This window comes from Ambystoma mexicanum, chromosome 9, assembly GCF_040938575.1.
Source record: "Ambystoma mexicanum isolate Mex_15411 chromosome 9, UKY_AmexF1_1, whole genome shotgun sequence".
NCBI classification, from domain to species: Eukaryota; Metazoa; Chordata; class Amphibia; order Caudata; family Ambystomatidae; genus Ambystoma; species Ambystoma mexicanum.
Window position 1 is genome coordinate 546,012,721 of NC_090931.1, and position 20,440 is coordinate 546,033,160.

The 20,440-nt window shown below is 45.7% G+C and overlaps 1 protein-coding gene across 4 annotated transcripts in view; it reads right to left on the reverse strand.

Moving 5' to 3' along the window:
• VMP1 (vacuole membrane protein 1) overlaps positions 1–20,440 on the reverse strand; it is a 1,390,334-nt gene that overhangs the window by 220,746 nt on the left and 1,149,148 nt on the right. The gene's annotated exons all lie outside the window — the stretch shown is intronic.

Consider the following 20,440-nt stretch of genomic DNA (forward strand, 5'->3'; position numbering starts at 1 on the left):
GGGACGTGGCCCTCCTGATGACTGCAATCTTGTCCTCTGAGGGGAAGACCCTCTCGGAGCGCGTGTCCGAGATGAGGCCCAGGAAGGCCAACGACTGTGCGGGTTGCAGTTGTGATTTGAGATTGAGCAAAAAGCCCAGGTCGTGTAGCATGTTCATCAGTGCATGGGAGGAGTGGTGAACTGCTTCTTGAGATGCAGCCCTGACAAGCCAGTCGTCTAGGTAGGTATATATGGATGCCCTGTGCCCGGAGGAGAGCTGCCACCACATTCATGTGTCTGGTAAAGACCCTGGGGGCCGAGTTGAGGCTAAAAGGGAGGACCTTGTACTGAAAATGGCAGCCCATTATCCTGAACTGGAGGAAAGACCGATGGAGTTACCAGATCGGGACGTGCAGATAGGCGTCCTTCAGATCCAGGGAGCCCATCCAGTCTCCGTTGCATAATGTCTCCGCAATAAAAGCTGGTGTCACAATCTTGAACCTCTGGAGAGGTAAGGAGAGGTTGAGGGTGGAAAGGTCCAGAACTCCTCTCAGGCCAACTTGGTTCTTTTTCTGAATGGCGAAGATTCTGGAGTAGAAGTCTGATCCCCGCTCGGAGGCTGGGACTTCCTCCACGGCCTGGCTCAGGACGAGCCACCGAATCTCCGCGAAAAGAGTTGCTGTCCCAACTTGCGGAAGAGGAGGAGAGGAGGGAGGAGAGGCAGGAATAGGTAGACGGTACCCCGAGGATACTACTGACAGGATCCAAGGGTCCGCGAAGTTCTGTTGCCAAAAGTGTGCATAAAGAGCAACCCTGCCCCCCACTGGTGACACGTGGTCCCGAGTGGGTCTGTCATGACTTCTTACCCTCAGAGGCAGAGGAGGGGGACTGGAAAAAGCCCTTTCCCCCAACCCCCTTTTTTGATGCTTGCGCCGACTAGGGGTCGGCGAGCATTCCGGCTGTCTACACCTCAGTTCCTGGAAGCTGCAGAAGCCGCCAGATGAGCAACCCTTATCCGAGCGTTGCTGAGACTGGGAGTGTGCTTTGGGCGTGGTCTTTGTCAGAATGGATAAAGACAGCCATCTGAGAGCTATTCTTTTTGTCCAGCTTTTTGCCTGTGCTACAGAGAAAGAGGTCACTGCCCCTTCCGGGCAGGTCTAGAATACGTTCCTGGACATCCGGGTTGAACTTGGTTGCCCGGAGCCAGGCCATCCTTCTCATGTCCGTGGCAATACAGATGGCACGTCCAGTGGTATCAATGTGTGCCAGAGGGGATTCCATGATATCCTGAGCCACGAGCTGGCTTCGGCTACCCCCACCTTGAAACGTGATTGCCTGTGGGTGGGGAGTTCCGGGAGGAAGTCGGCAATTTCCCACCATAATCTTTGGTTAGCGGCTGCCAGCATGACGCCTCCGTTGGCCTGTTGCAGGTGCAAGGAAGCATTGGAATACAGCTTCTTACCGCATGCCTCCAAGGTTTTCTCCTCCTTGCCTAACTGCGCCGTCGATGAAGACAACTGAGGATTGGAGTAAAGTGATAATGCAGCGATCACTGAGGCGTGTGGCTGAGGATGGGAGGAGAGAGCAAGAGTGTATCCCCCTCCATCGGCCTGTACTTGGCGTCCAGGCGACGGTTGACTTGCTGGACAGAGTGGGGTTTGAGCCAACCCTTCTTGACGAGGGACACCACGTCAGTCTGTAGTGGAATTCCCGTTCTGGCAGACGGGCGCCTCGTGAGGACTTGGGCAAGGACGCCCTCTGCTGGTTGTTCTACGTGGGGCTGTGGGAGGCCCAGGTATTCCGCCAGGCCTGCGATATGTTCATGGAAGGCTCTAACCGATGATGGCATGTCAGGATCCTCCTCCTCCTCATCAGTATTATGAGGGTCTGGGGGATCCTGTGGAGGAGGAGTATCCGGAGCCGGAGGCTGGGGCACGGGGACCGCCGCCGGAGGCTGAGGAAGAGGAGGCGGCTGGTATGGAACCACCTTTGGAGTAGGCTGAGGAGCCGGAGGAGGTGGCTGTGCCGGGGCCAGAGGAGCCTGTGGTGCCGCTAGCATAGCAGGAAGGACTTCCCTGACTGCGTCCTTGATGATAGCCCCTATATCTGGAGACTTCATGAGGCAGAGAAACCTCTCAAAGATCCGGTCTTCGCTGGCCAAAGAGGAGGAGGCGGTGGTGGAGGGCACTGACAGGGTAGCTAGAGGCAGCTGAGACCACTGACGACCCTGTACATCAGACGCAAGGGAAAACAGCCTTGCGCATAAGAAGGCTAGGCTGTAGGCCACGTACCTGGGTGATGCCAGTCCCACCTCAATACTGTTTCTTTGCCGAAGTCCTGCAGAGGCATCGAACGGATGTCCTTTTCTGACACGTCAGCCATTTTGTTGAGCTGCCTACCACATGGCTGCGACGTGTTGCTCGGCTCATTGGTGTGAGCCTTTGCCAAGTCTCTTATGTGAGCGGCGTGCGACTTGCCCCGCTCCTCGGGTCCATGCCCAGTAGGTGTATCCACCTAGACCCGGGGGTCGTTAGAGCTGCTTTCAGGCGCCCCCTCAGACGTGCTGCCGCTAACAGGGCATAGCCCCTCAGCCATGATGCCGGTACAAGGGCGGAACCCCTCGGGTGCAAGCCTGGAAATAGAGCCTAGTGGCCCCTCAACCTTGGCACCAGGAGGATCCGAGGACCCCTCAGCCCGAAGGCCGGTAGCTGTAACAGCCACGTTGCGTGAGTTGGTATAAGGACTTGACCGGTCCTTCCTGCGTAGGAGAGTCCCCGGCAAGGAGTCTCTCTTGCGAGGTGCGGATGAAAATATAGGCCCTACCTCAGGCCTGGATCGATGTCTAACGAAACTCTTGAGGTCCTCAGAAGGAGACTGCTGAAAGAGCTCCCTCCACCTGGCTAGTCTGTTCTTCAGCGCTTTTGAGGACAGCGAGCCGCATGCCGAACAGGCTTGCCAACCGTGGTCTGGGCTAAGGCAAAGTAGGCAGAGGGCGTGGGGGTCTGAAGTTGGAAAGGGCCAGTTGCAGGATGGGCACCTGCTGAACCCTGTCGAAGTCGACACGCGCCGGCGGAGGAGCTGTGGTGTCTGAGGACCGAATACCTATTGAAAAAAGACAAGAGTGAGGAAGAATCCACGCGTGGAATTACATGGCCGAAGCAAAACCCAGGAGCGCTGGTGAATTTGGCCCATTCCTGTCGATGCGGAAAAGGGGATTGAGGTGTGGTGCCGGGGGGCGGAGTCAGGGCAGCACATGCTCCCACGGCCGCACCTCTAAATTTAGAGGGGAAGCAGATTTTTCTGGTGAAAAAGGTTCCGTCTCCCGCCCCTAGCGAGGGACGCCCATGCAGTATGCAGGAAAGGGGACGGGACGTAATAGTGTATGTGTTTTATGCTTTTGTTACATGCCAATCATGTCAGCAGCGAGCCACTTCCAATGTCCCCACTTCCTTTCCGAGAGAATGGGCAAATTGATATGCAACTTTTCAGATTTGCCCATTCACACTCTCATAGGAATTTAGAAGTTGGTATTATAACACTGGAAAAAGTCTATGCCAATACCCTTCTAGGCCACATGTGGAAGAACATTTCTACCTCTGACGTCTGGGGCACACTACTGCCTGGGACTTTTTGGAGACCAGTCTGCTACCTCCTGTCAATAGATGCTCGCACTGACCACTAGAGCTTTCTGATCCCAAGATGTGTATCTCTATATGTGAAGCACACTCACTCCCATGGGACCCCTTTGAAGTGCTGTGCTGAGGAAGTGAGAGCCCGCAAGAATGCAGAGCCTGCAAAGCTCCCCACTGTGCTAGTACCTTGGCTGTGAAGCAACATTGCACATTGTGAAGCACATTGTTTGCGAATGGGTGGTGTCTTTTTGTAGAACGCCTGTCTGACTGACAGCTGCCTAATGAATGGTCCTGCCAGATGCAGCCACTATGAATGCTGCCCTTGAAGTGAAGGCAGGTCTGCTACATTCCCGCTGCCCAGGAGGCCACAGTTTGAGTGCAACATAGCCTGTTTGCCATCCCAGAGTGTGCAGACGCGCCTACTGCGCAGCACAACCTTCCATGCAACTGAGGAGGTACAATATACCCCAATGTGACTTTATGTGAGGTGCCACAGGCTTGAGTACCATTGTCCCTTAAGGAGGTGCATACAACATTTTGGGTTGCCTGTGCACTACAACCCATTCATACTAATGCCATTGTTTAATGTGTAACAAAATACCAAAGTTCAAATAAGGGAACAAACTTGGGAGGGAATTTGAATGGTGGTGCATAGATGTTTTAGACCAAGGTTAAAAATACTTTATTAAACCAATGGAAAAAAATACTACTAACACATACAACAATCCATAATATAAGAAAAGTAAGAGTCAAAGACCAGGTATAGATTTGAAAGGTCACACATTGAATCCACAGTATGAGTTATAATTGCACATATAACACTCACCTATTCGCCACACACTAGCCCTGCTCATTCGTTGATGCAATGCCCTAATCGCATTGGCCTGACCCTACATGTTTCGGTCCTCAATATTTTAAATGTTGGACCTTCCTCAGTAGTACTAGAAAACAGTTGTATCGTGGATTAGGGCAACTAAAATGCTGTAAAATGATAGCTCCTGTAGTTGGCTTGGTGCCCCATCTTCTATGATCCTGGTCTGATGATGCAGTGTCCAGAGACTTCAGGAAACGGATGTTCTCAACCGATCACAAGAAACCATGGATCACTCGTGCATATTTTTGTAGCCATCAAAAATAAGTAATGACAGGCAGAGGAACCTCACTAGTAGGTCATTCAATGATTCAAAGGTACTGGTCTGTATCCTGTAATCTCTTACTAAGGAGTGGAGGTATACCACTATTACTCTCTCAAATCTGATACGAGCGCCAACAGTAACAAACTGCAAATTAGTGTTCAGTCACTTGCCATAGAGCGCACACAATGGGCGGCATCCTCAAATTTACACCATAATGGAAACTCTTGCAAGCGGAAGCAGTCCCACATTGATTAATGTGTTGCATTATCACCATGAAATCCTGCAAAACCAGTGAATAGGAGCAACAGATGTGACGGTGTAGTGGTTGGCAGGGCAGTGAATACTAATAAATAATTGTGGCAGACATATGGGTTTGAACATAACATATGGGAGCCAGTGTCAGCTGGTTTAGTGGTCTCAAGAAGCTGTTATGCTTCAATTTGCGTTCTACCTTCCACCCGGACTCTTCAGCATGATGTAATAGACGCCTGATGTAACAGACGCAGCAGGCTCACTCACAGGTTCGCTACAGAAAGTTGACAAGTGGCACTTCTGTGCTTGATTTATCATACAAGTGAGTATGCTACAAACGGCTTGCCTTCTGGTGAGGGTGTGAAAGCCTGCTTTAAAAAAATTAAATACAATGTAGTGGATAATTCTGTGTCTGAAAGGGGAGTCTGCTAAACAGAGTGTGCCCTGCTGCATCAGTCTCCCAACATCTGCAGAGCCTTCCCATCAATGGCAGAAACCAGGTTGCAAGGTCACAGGTGCCTTCTTGACAGCTGCTGGGATATCAGGTCCCTGCAAATAGAAGCTGCATTTGATTTCTGTACCTATGTGGTAGCGTATGTACCCATCTATCTACCGCTTCACTGTATTTTGTGAGGTGCCCGTTTTGCTGCATTTTTCGCTGCATTAAAATATCCCTGCAACAAGATGGGCTCAATCCGGCAGGGTAAACTCTAAACAAAAGTTATACCTGGTTTTGATATGGTGACTGACAAGAACGTCGTTTTTAAAGCCACACAATCTTTGATCTCATTCAAGTGTCAATCCTACCAGCCCAGGTCAGATATCTGAAGGCAATGTGGATTCATGGGTAGTCTGTCTGTCTCTACTTCAGCAAGGGACACAGGCAGAGAGCTGTTCTCATTCAATTCTCTGTGAGGAAGGTTAACACCTCCCTTCAAGCTCAGGAGCTCTGACCAGGAGATTTCCTTTGAACCATACATCAAAGAGGTACATGCATAACAAAAGCCAGCCACATGCCAGGGTGTTGCACATCAAAGGACCTTTGAAGCTGCAGGCCTGGGAAGAGGGCGGGGTTAGAGCAGCCAGAGAATGAAGGGGACCGGAGAGGGGTTTAACCATCTTGCTTTTCTGTGGGGATCATTCCTTCCCCTGCCCTTCCTGTGGAAAAAGCATTCTGGGTAGAATGAAAGATGGCAAGTGTCACTTGTTTGTAACAATAGGAATTGGACCCCTTACAGCAGGCTTTCTTTTGTTGTGCAGGCTTTGAGTTTTATAAGCAAGGGATCCCCCCCACACTTGACTTGATTCATCTCTGGACAGTCGGAAGAAGACTTGATTAATCTTTGGACAGTAGAAGACTATGTCGTCTTTTTTGGACTTGTGCTGGCAGTGCAGTCCATTCCAGTCTCCTGTGGTGAAGGCAGAAGGCATCCAAGGCAGAGGAGCGCTCTGTCCTCTAACCATCCCCTGGGACTAGTTGGGGTAAAATGCTGTGAACTGAGACCCCAAATGCAAACTGCATGGGAACCACACTCCTGCTCAATGGAATTGAATGATGCATTGTAGGTGTCAGCTAAGCCCCCTGGAGTGGGATGCAACAGAAGGACTTGCCTTTTTCTGGTTTCCCTGGATTGGAACTCAGAGCAACTACAAAATCAAAGCTCCGCTTGCATCTCTGAACAGTCTTGATGCTAGTTTGGGGACCTGTGATATTGTCCAAACTAGTGCAAGGCAACCGCCATATTCATCCTTGTTGTTGACACGAAAATACCTTTACATATCAGAGTTTTCTTGATGCTCACACTTTCCAGTCTCCGCATCGGAGATCCAGCGAGTCCTCCAGCATCCACAATTCAACCCCTTTGCCTGGTTCCCAGCTTCCTTGAGCATCAGCCAAACACTGTTGCAGGACCCCAACGCTGTGGTGAGCTAGCCGAGCCACTGCTCACCAAAGGTCAGTCTTCACTTCTCCGCACCAAGGCCACTGAGTCGTCCAGCGCCGCCGACTCAACATCACATGATGCCCTAAACGTCTTCGACTCAAAAGCCATTGCTCTACAGCACCAAATTGTGGGACCCGGCAGATGGAATGCACTGCAAACTATTGTGTGTATACAACTACTGCCATTTAATTATTAAACCATCGATTATACAATGTTATATGCAGAATACATTATGTTTAAAATACATAAGCGAGATATAACATACTAATGACAAATTATTTTGCCATCAGGTCTCAACATGAAACACTTTATTTCAATGCCAAAGTCATAAAAAAAGGTGGTCAAAATACCTCCACCCCACTGAAGACTCTTACTCAGCTCCACGCTACTACTAGAACAGCAGTGATCAGAATCAAAGGTGAAACAGGCACATCATTTATTGCATACCTCCTTAGACTCTTTATGGCAGCATGGGCCAAGGGCAGGCTATACTCTTCAAGAGGGTGCGAGGCAGCATGGAAGCATCCAAAACAACAGTATGTTAAGTACCAAAATGAGAGAACTGCCCAATCAAGTTACTACACAAGTAAGAATTTAATTAAACTAAAAGGAAATACAAATGACTAAAAACACTAACAACCTACACCTGTAATGAGATGAACAGAGAGCAAAGGGCACCCTGGGTATTGAAGAACAGGGGCCTGCAACTAAAAATAAAATACAGTCTTGTAGAAAAGTTAAAAAAGCTCCAGAACATATCTTTAATGTGGAACATGGGGCCTTGTCACTAGAGCCCATAGAGCAAGGCCTGGGGGATGGGAGCCATGAGCCATGTTTCTGTGCATTGAGTCAGTTTTGAGTTGGCTTGAGAGGATTCAGCGTAGTGATGTGGTTCGACAACAGGCAATGAGTCATGGCTCGAAGAAGCTTGGAACAGGGCTTAATGTTCAAGTCTCTTTAGCTTGATGACTAGATGGGGTCTCAATGAGAGGAAAGCAGAAATTAAGTTCAGTGGTGATCTGGCTCAACTGAATTCAACAAAGTGGTGCAGTTCAACCAGAGGCAATGGCGTGTGGCCCGAAAAAAAGGATGGAACAGGCAGCACTCTTCAGGTTGGTGTAGCTCCAAGGCGTGCAAAGTTGAATTTGTTAAAGGCAGATTTTGCTCTGTCTTTACAGTGGCTCAATGGTTTTCAGAGCACTTGCAGTGGCTCGAAATTGTTACAGACTGCTCCTTTCGCTCCTTGCTGTGCTGTAGACCGTTAACAGGTTCCCTTAAGAAGGGGAGGGTCTTCTGCTATTCCCAGCCAAGAAGGTTGGCAGGGACACATGCAAGGCTTGCCACATCAGCAGGCGAGTCCGTGGGTACAAGTGTCCAGATGAACTCAAGTTTTCCCCCAGCAGGTCACCTCAAATATACTCCTGAAGTGATTGGAAATCCTCGTCTTTACCCAATGAATGGTAACTTTGGGCAGCCTATACCCCAACACGGCTCCAGTGAAATCCTCTTCCAGATGGTGCTTCACAAAGAGTTTCAAAGATGATTTGGAGAGGGGGTGGGTTGTTACCCCTTATATAGTTACTTTGTCACCGCAAACGTGCGCCTTGAAACACCATTTACTGTATAAGTTATAAATACCCAATAAATAAGTACAATAAATTCCAAGCCTTCTGTAATGGGCCAATCCTTGCTGTCATAATAAGTGTTATTCCTTGTTTTGAGGGCTCTTGAAGTGCCATGTATGCAGGAAGTTAGGCCGGGTATATAGAAGGAAGAGGGAGCCTGGCAAATCCAAGATGGCTGGCCCTTTCCTCAGGGTGAAGGTTCTCTCTCTAGATAAATTGCCCTTCCTCTTACCTTCTGTCTGCTTCAGATCTGGGGAACTCCAGTAATTATCTCCATGGTTTGACTTCCACATTGTGATGCAGAAGCCCCTTTTGACACTCACCCCATACCAGCCCAAGAGGAGGAATGTCCTGTTCGCCTGAGAGGTGTCAAAGCTTCCCAGCAAAAAACAAATAGTATCCTGGGCAAGGGCAACTATAGTTTGTGGGCGAAACTTCCAAGACAGACAATACACAATTGGCCCCGCAGCTGCAGACCCAGTGGAAACCAAGTGGCAATAATAAATGACATCATATTGGGTTTTGGCAATTTTAATCGTGCTTCCTCATCTGCCACTATATCAAAACTTCGATATACCTTGATATTTAGTCAAAGATCCAACAGAGAAATTCGGTTATGCAGGTTAACTTATTTTAAACAAATGTGCCAGTACATTTAAAGGCAGCCCTTGGTTGTTGGAATGAATGTGGTTTCAGAAGGCTGCTTTAGGAAGGCACATGTTACTACTGTGTAGCTGTCATGCCGCCAACTTCTATTACAGCTGCTGTGCGTCAGTAGACTGAGACCAGCAAAGTACACACGTAAACTACACTTTTCAGCATGGAATACTTGGAATGTGAGGCCTGTTTAGCAGCGTACACTTTCAGAGACAGAAAACCACAATCATATTGCATAGCAAAAATCACAAAACCTCAGACCTTTGCAGATGGCTTTCTGTGACAGGCTGACAGATTAATAATGCCTATACATCATCTTTTTGGCATTTTATGTTCAGCATATGCCAATTTATGTACATGTGTATATTGAACGAGCATTATTATTTCGAGGCAACTTTGTGAAGCAGTTATAGGATTTGGAGAGAATTTATGTTTCTACCATTTTAATGTTAATTTTAGGTTTGTTTTGAGATACTGACTGCTATTAATAGAGACATAAGGGAATCGCCCAAAACAGCTACCCGCCTACACACGCCTAGGTGTGTCTAGTTGCAGCAAGTGCTACAAATCATGCCGGTCAATTACATCCAGACAGGAAGAAATAGAGATATATATTTTAATCAATAGATATAAAAATATGTATAAAAACATTCAGACATGATTTTGTGTGAAACAAAAACCAGAAATACATTTTGTTGAAACAAATTATCACGTACAACAACAATTTATCAGGGTCATAGTTGTTACTTGAATCAGAAAAAAACACAAATCACATGTAATGGCAACATTGTGAGGTTAGTAAGGGTGTGTGGCAGACTGATGAATTTGTAAATAGCTTGTCCTTGGCTCTGTCGACACAGAGAAATGTGTTTCTGGGACACAGCAACAGTTTTTTGTAAACAAACACTCAATAGCTGATTTAAACCGCTATTTGATGTGTGCTGAACCCGTCTTCAGGACATTGGATAGTGACATCGCAAAATTGGTGTCAGGAAAAAGGTGCATCAGTGGACCCTTCATATTGTGACAATCTAAAAACCAAAAAACAAACAACCGTATTGGTAACTGAATAAAAACCCGAACAAGAGGGGTAATATATCTCTATCTAGGTGCACGTGCAGCTATTGACACTAACCTTTTAATTGCTTCTGTGGAGTGTGTGGTGTCGAATATGGGAAACAAGTTGACCAGAATCGACTGTTGCAGCTGTGGAAACTCAGTTACTAGAACTAAAAAGCAAAAAATGAGATTTGGCCTTATAAACTCACATTTACTCGTTATTCCTTGATGTTATTTATCTTTATGTGCACCGTATTATACTAATGCACTTCATGTGATAAATACGTGATGGTCATTATTTTATTTTGTTCAAAACTCATCTAAATGAATATTATCTGAAGTGCCAAATGTTAGATGAATGACCACTGAGGCAACTCACTTCTTTGCATATTGATCAGCAATTTCTAAGAAGACAGGCTTTCAATGGCATACTTGGGAGTTGGTAATAGTTCAGCCATACACATGCACACAAAATTTGCGTGTAATATATTGTTCTTGATGGCTGTTTCGATTAATGCCCAAAGTTTACCTTAATAGCGAGGAGGAGAGGTGTTCCCGTGAATTAGGTCAAACCGCTGTATGTCTGTACAACCAGCGTGTAAAGACTCCATTCATGGACACGAATTAGTAAACACCTCGTAACAGAGCGCCAGCCATCTATAAGGTATAGTGCGCGAAGCTGATGCGGAACACGTCCGCAGAATTTCTTTAGTGTATGCGCGAGTGCTGTGTTGTTATAGACTCGAGCAAGAAGTTTGCTCTTCCGGCGAGCCTGGATGTTGTTGCACGGGAGAGACCGTGGGGCTAGACCGTTACAGGAAAAGGAGGTACCGCGGGTCAAAGCGGGCGCCATCTTGAAATAAAAAATGGCGGAGATCTCTCATATACAACTAGCAACGCCATTTTTAAAGGGGAAGAACATTCAAAGTATCTCAACCAAAGGGGTGGAATATGTGGGTTAATTCTTGTTTAGGTTAACTACCCACATAATAGAAAGAAGATGGAGAATCAGGGACAGCCCATAGATGAGTGTCAATTAGATTACAGATTGCGTGCAAACATTAGAGATGAAGCATGGGCAAACCAACGAGTGCATCACAGTTGCACACAACACATGGCGCTATACTAATGTATGTATGTGAAGACGCACTATGTTCAAAAGGAGAGACAAAGACAGAACATGTGTTTCAAACGGAAGACTTTCAATGGACCTGTATCATACGATGTAGTTGTGCAGAGTTATTTGTGCAAAAAGAGACTCCACTCTATGCCGACGTTCAGGCCTGCTTGTATGGTATTAAGCTTGTAGATCCATTTTTGCTCTAGTTGTCTTAACTTACGATCTCTGTCACCCCCTCGGGGGTGAGCTGGCACTGTTTGAATGATATACCATTCTTTATCTTTTATGGTATGCTTGGCCTTAATGAAGTGAGCTACCAGCTCTAATTGCTTGTATTCCTTGCTATTAATAAGAGTCCTTTTATTGAGAAAGGGTAATTTGCTCAAAATAAAAATGAATTAGCTTAACTGAGCAATGTACCTGCCCTTATCCACTCTCTGAGCGAGTTGTGTAGTTTGCTCCCAGTGTTGTCTGGGAGCAAACTGCACAGCTCGCTGAGAGAATAATCACAGCATCCTGGCGAATACTACATAGAGTTTCCCAACTTTTTTTACCTGGATCCCAGACCAATCTTCCAAGTAATTGCAGAGACCACGTGCCCACTTTGCGGACTTCAATACGACGCCAGAGATCCATTTGACCACTGGCTACAAAAACAACACTCAGTCATGACGCTTTTACTACCTTAGGCGCTTGGCACTCCTTTTTTGCACCATCGTGCTCTAATACCCCTCAGTCCTGATGACAGTGCCGTGCCACTACCAGCAGGTTTCGACTACCCCAACCGCTGGAAGCTCCACCTATTCACCGCACCAGAAACACCTGAATTGATTGTGTGTCGACCATGTTTTTGTACTGCCTCATTACTAGCAATACATAAAATCATAGTAACCTTAATTGTACTAACCCACTAAAATATGTACAATCTGCTGTGATTTATATGCAATATATTTTTCTTTGTGCCCAGGATGGCATATGTTGTTTTAAAAATATTTTCTTATGCGAACTAATAAACTGCAGGATTTAATGAATTCACTTTACTTTTCTTTCCTATTCCCTGTAAGAGTAAACTGATATACGTTATCTGTAGCTCCACTGCCTACAAAAGCAAACTACCAAAGCGTCAACGACAAAGGTAGCTTTTGACTCCACTTTTCCTTTGATAGATTTGCCCTAACCCTCTGGAGTCAGGGCCCCCATAAAAAAATAGGGTTTCCTTGCCCTTACCTTACATCTGCCCTTATCCATACAAGTCTGCTATACTTTAATCAGCTTTCTTCCCTTGTTCAATTTAAAAGTGTATTTTCTTCTATCATAATTCGGGTTTTAAGTATTTTGAATTGTATTATAGTACCTTCCATTTTGTTTTTTGCTTCTGTGAGGGGTCAGTAATGCGAGGCAAACAACTGCTTGGATGTCTTCTTTCCAAGATTAATTGCCACAGTTCAAAGATTAGGTTAACAACTTCTTCGACAACTTTACAATTAAGACCTCTGATGTACGTTTTGTATAATTGTCAGGATGTTTCTCTTTAGGTTGTTATTTTCCTCTAGACAACCACCCTTCTACTACAGTTACCGTGGGAACAGTTTACTTTGTGCCACAGTATGCTACTACTTCAATGTGACACCCACTGACAGTGTATACACCACCACAGTTCAGGTACTTCTGCTTCTTCTAAAACCTTATATTTCAGAATTATATTAGGCATATAAAGACAGACACTTCGACCTCTACAGGTAAGCAAGGCACTCTTCTTTCCTCTACTCCAAGAAAAGGGCAACCTCTTTGCCTCTTACGTCTGCCTTGCTGCCTCTGCTGAAGTTGAGAGAACGTCAGTCTTGGAGCAGTCTTGAACATTACAGATTAACTTCTTAAGCACGACTCCTTCACAAGCACCCAGCTCCCTTCCCCAGCTGTGTTCACACCTTCTTGGTTCCGGTAACTATCCTGAAGCTGTATTGCCACTCTTTCAGCTTCCGGTAACTATGCCACACTTGTATCAGAGGACACTGCACTTTCAACAACCTCGCAGATCTGGTGGATTGATCTTAATAGGACTGGTTTAACTATGGAAAGAGTTTGCCTCTTGGCTCGGGTAATGCTTGTTCTTCTAGTCAGTACAACAACTTCTGAACTTAAAGAATAAGTGTTCCCAAAACTACAAGGTTCAGTCTTCAAATGAACTACAGATTTAAGCACATGCAACCGTTCTAAGATAGATCTTTAACCTTAAAGAGATATCGGTGATTGTATTTCTATTCAATATCTCAACCTCCTTTCGGGAAATACAATTGGCCATAGGCAACCTTGTTCAACAATTGAAATTATAGGCTTGTCTTCTTACGCGAATACTACTTCTCTCATTAATAGTGCGAGTGTTACATTTCCATTATTAACAGGAATTTCCACAATGAACAGTTTATACTCGCTTTTGAACTTAGGCGAGTTACTTGTGAGCTGGTAACAGTTACCAGCAAGGCTTTCTGAGTGAACCTGAGCGCTGAACTTCACTCACTGGCTCCAGGAACACTGTGGTTGGGGGCTGCTTCACTTTCCAGACTTCTTCAACTGCTACTACGTCAGACACTCTTGGGACCCACAACCTTCTGCAGCACAGTCTCTCCGGTCCAGCCAAGCCAATTATTTGGAGTCTCTTTCACTCCTCAGTCCCTCGGGCTTGCATTCTGCTACGGGCCTCGGGCTTCAGCACAGTCATGGCTCTGCAATCACAGCGACTCAGAGCACATGGGGAAAGCTGCATTCTCAGCATGTCTTCCCCAGTGAAGCCACAGCAAAGCAAGTTTTGAGACCACAGAACCCCCTCAGAACTTGCAGGTGAAATCTGCTGTCTCCACGCTCCGGTGTCCTTTCTGTGATCACACTTCTTTTTGAAGTGCCAGCTTTGTGCTCTTATACTACTGCTGCCAGCCTTCCAACTCCTGCTCCAGATTCTTACTTCTCCCTTCTCCTGCTGCAGCCCTTTATGCCTCACAGGATTGGCAATTGGCTTCAGGTGTGTGCAATTGGTTTCAATTGCCCGACGCTTGCAAAGGCTGTTTGGCCTAATAGCCGGACTGCTTCTTTAGCCCTCTTCTCAGTTTCAATCTCTATAGGATTATGGGACATGTAGTTTACTTTATCAAAGTCATATTCTACTTCTTGAATATTTGTAAGGGTAGATTTAATTCCTTTAGAAATTGTAAGAGAGGGGATGTAGGTTTTAACTTTGCTAGGGGGAGATGATTTAGAGAAGACACAATTTCTGCCATTCATTGTAGAGTACCTTTGGTATTGAGGAGAGCAGGAACCAAAATGATTCTTTCTTTTGGTAGAATATGCTTTGATGTTACAACCTTTGGGTTTATCATCTTAGATTCGATAGGTGGTCGAGACATTAAAATGGCAGTAAGCCATAATCTCTTCTAGTACGCTGTAAAGAGTCTCCCTGTTAACAAATAAATACAGTATCTCATCCCATGTAATCTCCCCACTACCATGGGCCTTGTCTCCACCCAGATGATTCTCCCCCAGTACACCAACCCCAGGGTTGGGATCAGGAAGCGTCTGCCTTCCCCTGGCCACCTGGAAGGAGACTTTAGGCAGAGTTTCAGTGAGGGATCTGCGGGATTCTTTACACTTCTTAACTGAACGAAAGCCTTGTGGCCTGTGCCAACAAGAAAACAGCAGAGGCATGGTGACTAAGTAGGTTCATTTTACCCAAAAGAGGTATCTAAACAGTTTGGATGCAGTACCCAAGAAACATTTCAGTTCACTCCAGCATCGGATCCTGAGCCCACTAATGGCCCCTGTGAGGAAAATATATCAACTTAGATAGGCTTTGAAATATGGTCTCCTTACGTTTGGGCTTAATCAGCCAAGAGAAGGGTCTTCTTCTCTGTATAAGGTCCCTACATTTTGTCATATACCCAGCAAATGTGATGAGCCTAGTGGCATGTCGGGTGATTTGCAAGTACCCCACTCAATCAACTGCAAGAAAAGGACATACATCATTTCACATGATAAATAAAATAAAACATATATATATATATAAAGAGGGGGCGAGAGAGAAAAGAGGTTTAGTAGGATGATGATGATTTCTACATGTAGGTAGCAGAATAGCTAACTAAGCAATACAAGAAGGAGCATTCAAAAGCACAATCCAAGATGGATTGCAAGATTTAGGCGATAAATAGCTTATTTCTCTAGTCTTTTTTAACTTCCTCTTTAAACCTGAAAGTCTCAATCAGCACAGGTTCTCAAAAAGGAGCATTTAAAAAGTAGCTCCCGAGCCCTACCCCCTGCCCTCCTTCCCCCGCTCTCTATTGGTCCTGCACTTAAAATCTCTCTCTATCTCTGTTCCAGATCCCCGTTATCAGAGGGTTTGCACAGTTTTGCCAATGTTGCACCTATTCAAAGTTCCTCTTTCAATGGAAGCCTGACTAGGACACCAGGGACACAATATCCAAGCAGCCAAGAGTGATGCAAGGCCGTTTGAAACGGCTCACTCAGCATTATTGGCTCTACTTTTTTCCATAGACTATCGTTTGTTAGTCAACAAATTGGCCAACTTAATTTCAACCTTTTCCTGTTATGGAGGCCCCCATGACTTCCTTCCAACTCACTCACTCACTCACACACTCACACAGACACAGACACACACACACACACCCCCTTGTCATCAGGATCCAAGTGAAAACAATATGATCTGTCCTCCATCCTTGAATCAAAACTATTCTTGACCCCTGAACAGGAAAAGGCCAGCAGAATTACTCTTCTCCTGGATAGGCTTTCTCCGCCCCAATATAGAGCTATCTTTCAAATGAATGTCTTCAGTTCCTTTTGGGGAGTTTCCTTCTCTTCCGGTTCCCCTTTTCCTTCCTAAGCTGTTCTTCTGCCCGGGTTTTGAACCCTCTTTATAAAGGTGTCTTGTCCATTAAACCTCTCTCTCTCCCATATCTTGAGGGGATGGGAATCCCTCTGTTTTATCAGTTTCGCACCAACTGTTTCTTTCATTTACTTTCTCTTGCCGTCTTATTCTTAATTCCTCTTTGGGCCAAGTATCATATTCCCAATGCATATGCTTATCTCCATTTCCAGATCTGTTTGCTTTGAAGCGCATAACTGTTCCACTGTTATTTCCCCTCTCTTATTTTCCTTTCAGGTTATTAGGAGTTAGAATGTCAACTTTCTTTTTATTCGGGAAAAGTAGATAGAGTCTTTAAGTGATTATCATTCCTTTGGGTAATTAACCGTTTACTGGGATGAGTATGTTGTCTTCTGACAGAATTCTCACTCGTGTATCTTTCTCAATTCACTGGGCCAAGTATGCGGTGTGCATGAATGATTCTCACTCTTCTGTATCTTTATTCATTCACTGGGACAAGTATGCAATGTCCCTGAATGACTTGCGCTCTGAATGACTCACGCTTCTGGACCTTTGTCTATTCACTGCGACTAGTATTCAGAGTCCCTGAATGATTCTCACTCTGTCGAATTTTCAAACCTTCACTGGGAAGAGTAGGCTGAATGAAAGCTTCATGCCCGGGTCTCCCGACGTCCCAGTTACCTGATCCCTCTTGGGTTTGAATCACTGGTTCTTCATACAGGATTGGGACTTCTCAAGTCAGTGCAGACTCTTACTTCTTCGTGGCTCTGTGACTTTCAGCTTTGCAGCATTCTCAGGATTGTTCTCAGACTTCACAGTCCACCTCTCCTGGGTCACACCTCCGTTCACCCTCGGCGTCTTCACTTTCGGTAGTCTTCCCTTGTCCGGCACAGCATTCTGCTCTCTTGTGCTTCACGTGTGCACACACCAGCTGGAGGGTTCCCCTCTACCAAGGAACTACCGAACTCTCAGCTTCTCAGACCTATAGGTTTCCAAAACTCCTGTACTTCTAACTCCGTGAACATTAGTCCTTCCTTTTTATGATGCATTGCTGGGTTCATCCCAGCAGAGGATCATAGTCCTTCTGTTCTCCTCCAAGCTTTATCCACTGTGCTGTTCTTACACCTCACAGCATAGTTGGATTCCAACCATGGAGCGATCTGTATTCTTCACTCATTCTTCTTCCCAGTACATTTCCTGGATGTTTCTTCAAGTTGATTTGGGAGTTCAATGTTACAGTAACAAAAAGTTTGTAGTGATGAAGGTTTTGATGTTATCATTGGTTCACCAGAAGGCTGTTTCGGGAGTTTGTCGATGGAGTCTTTTTCCCCCCCAAGAGGAGAGTCTCTCCCTGTGAGGTCCTGCTTGGAAGGTTGCGTAGCAAGCTCACCTTTCTAGCCTGACAAGTAAAGGCTCCTCCCTGGGGAGAAGTGACAGAATCCTGCAATTAGTCACAGCGGCATCATCATCATCATGTGAAACAGCACATTCTATAGTACAGGGGGACAAATCATGTTAAAAAGCTAATTTTACAGATGGGTGCACCATTATCTGTAACGGCTCACTTGGCAGGTCGCCACATGATTGCTTCATAGAGTTGTAGAGGAGGATACATCATTTTGTGAAACATCTCATTCTGGGCGCGGTCATATTTCAACCTGGCAGGGCCAACTCAGCCTTTCATCCCGCTGAATTGGATACATTTTAGACCATTAAATTTGAAAATAACACCACCTAATAAGGCTCTTAGAAGTTTGGGGAATCCCACGTGAGATGCCATTTACAAACCTGATACTCATTTGGGACAGTACGTTCTGCAAGCAACAGCTCACTGTGAAGGTAGGTGCACCATCATGTGAAGCAGCTAATTCCAAGGGAAGACAAAGTATTACATGAAATAAAGCATTTGATAGGTTGACTGCATTATGCTATGTTATGTTAAAGGTTCTTACACCACGCACTGTTTCCACCTGCGTGGCTTCTTGGCACTATGGCGGATCTGTAAAGCAAGGGGGAGAGGATGGGATAAGTTAGAGTAGAGCGAGAGAGCTGTGATGTTGGCAGCTTCAGTACGGTTTACTGTTCGTCGAGCTTAGGTTTGTTTTTAAGGTTGGTAGCCGCCATGTGCATCACTATCTGATTTTCTTTCTTCTCAGGCCCTCCCATCTGTGGTCTAATTAAGTTATGTGAAATAGCCCATTCTACAGGTGGACCCTTCATCCTGTGAAACAGCTCATTCTGAAGGCAGATGCATCATATAAAACCATATATAATCCCACTGGAATTAACAATATATAAATCATCTTGTAATTCAACCACCAACATCATATGAAATAGCGGCTACTGTAGGAGGCTACATCATGTAAAGTAGACACTGTGAAGGCACATGCAGCATCATATATCACTGATCCTACAGAAGGGGTGCATATGAAGCAGCCGATCTGGTGTGTGCTAGTGGGGAGTGTGAGAAACCTGAGGGTGTTCTCACTCCTATTCCCCATGGATCCTATGCGCATGTGGACAGGGAAAGGCCATTGCTCTTGGATCCCAACCTTGGTGGTGGAAAAGCAAGGGAGCATCACCTGGGTGGAGGGTCTGTGGGGACTGGAAGTGGGATGCCCTTGGCAGATCGATGGTATCAATTTTTCCTTAATAATGACCAAACCATCCCATCTCCTATCTTTTTGGGGTATTACCAAACAGCTCCTCTGCATTATTCACATGACTATAAAAAGTACTTAGACGAGGAAGAAGCAACCGAGAGCACTGAAGACCAGTTGCTTTCACCACTTACTGGGACAAAGAAGAGGCCTGCTAAGAGCAGTAGAGGTCAGGCATCTCCCTTTAATGATCGTCAGGCAGGGCTAATTATGAACTCGCACCTGAAGCCTGTTAAAGGGATGCAGGGGTATAAAAAGCCCCACCAAATGAGTGCAAGAGAGGGAATGGTGACAGAAGCAGTGAATTTGCAGCAGCATGGAGGCTAAGAAGAACAGCGAGGCGCTGTCTGTGTGCAACACGCTTATGGTTCCGGGAAGAGCAGCCAGGGAGCTGGGGCTCTGTGGAACCAAAGGAAGCGTGAAAGGGGAGCCATGCTGAAAGGCTGCCCCTTTTTCTATTGTTCTCCTGTGGCCAGAAGCCTACACAGGAGTGCCTGAGGGGCAGAAGATGGAGCCCTGAAGAAAAGACGAGAAGGCTGGAAGATCTGCACTGCAGGAACTCGCATCACAGCAACCAGTGAGTTTGTAGACAAACAGAAACCCAGTATCTGAGTGTTTGATGCCGCGTGTAAGGATACTTGGTCACAGAGTTGTTGCGTGCATTGAAAGGCACGTTGTTGAAAATCACCAATTATAATTCTTACGAACCAGTGAATATAAAGACTTATTAACTCATGAAAGCCGAGTGAATACTTTGTTAGGGAGCTATCGCTTGGGGATGAAAGCACGTTGTCAAAAGTCTCCAAACGCTGGGAACTTTGAAAGGCAAATGAGAAAAACATAACGAATTGAAAGAGGACAACAAAGTTACTCACTTTCAAACCTTTACATGTTATTAAGGTGCCGAACAGCGGACCTCAAGGCAATCCGAAGACTTTGTATAAGTACTGCTTTATACCTGGTGAAGGGAGCAGAAAGAAGGCTGTGCGCTGAACAAGCTCCGAACTTTATACTGAACACTATTTTGTTAGTTACTTACATACCTACACGTTGTATAGGATTAGTTGTGAGGGGAAGCATAGGTTTTGCACACAGATTTCCAAGATGAACTTGATGACTCTGGTTTTTCTTGGTTTTGGTAAGGAAATCCCACCACAGTATAGGGCGTTTTTCTATCCTGACATTTAAGTTAATAAAATTGTTTGTTTTGAACCTTGAACCTGTTGTCTGTGTCTTACTCAGAGACGCCCTCACAGGAGACACATACTATTGTGTGAAAACTCAAACTCCACTCTATAGCACCAACACATTCAACACTTGCTAATTCGTTCTATGGCCATACACATTTCACAATACTTTTTCAAAAGCACCAACATTCAAATCAGAGTGTGTGCTGGCGGACAGGCATACGCAGGTTCTTCATGTTTGCAGAATGCAGCAAGGCGCATTCATCAACAGAGGAAGAATGCAAACTTTTCAAAAGCACAGA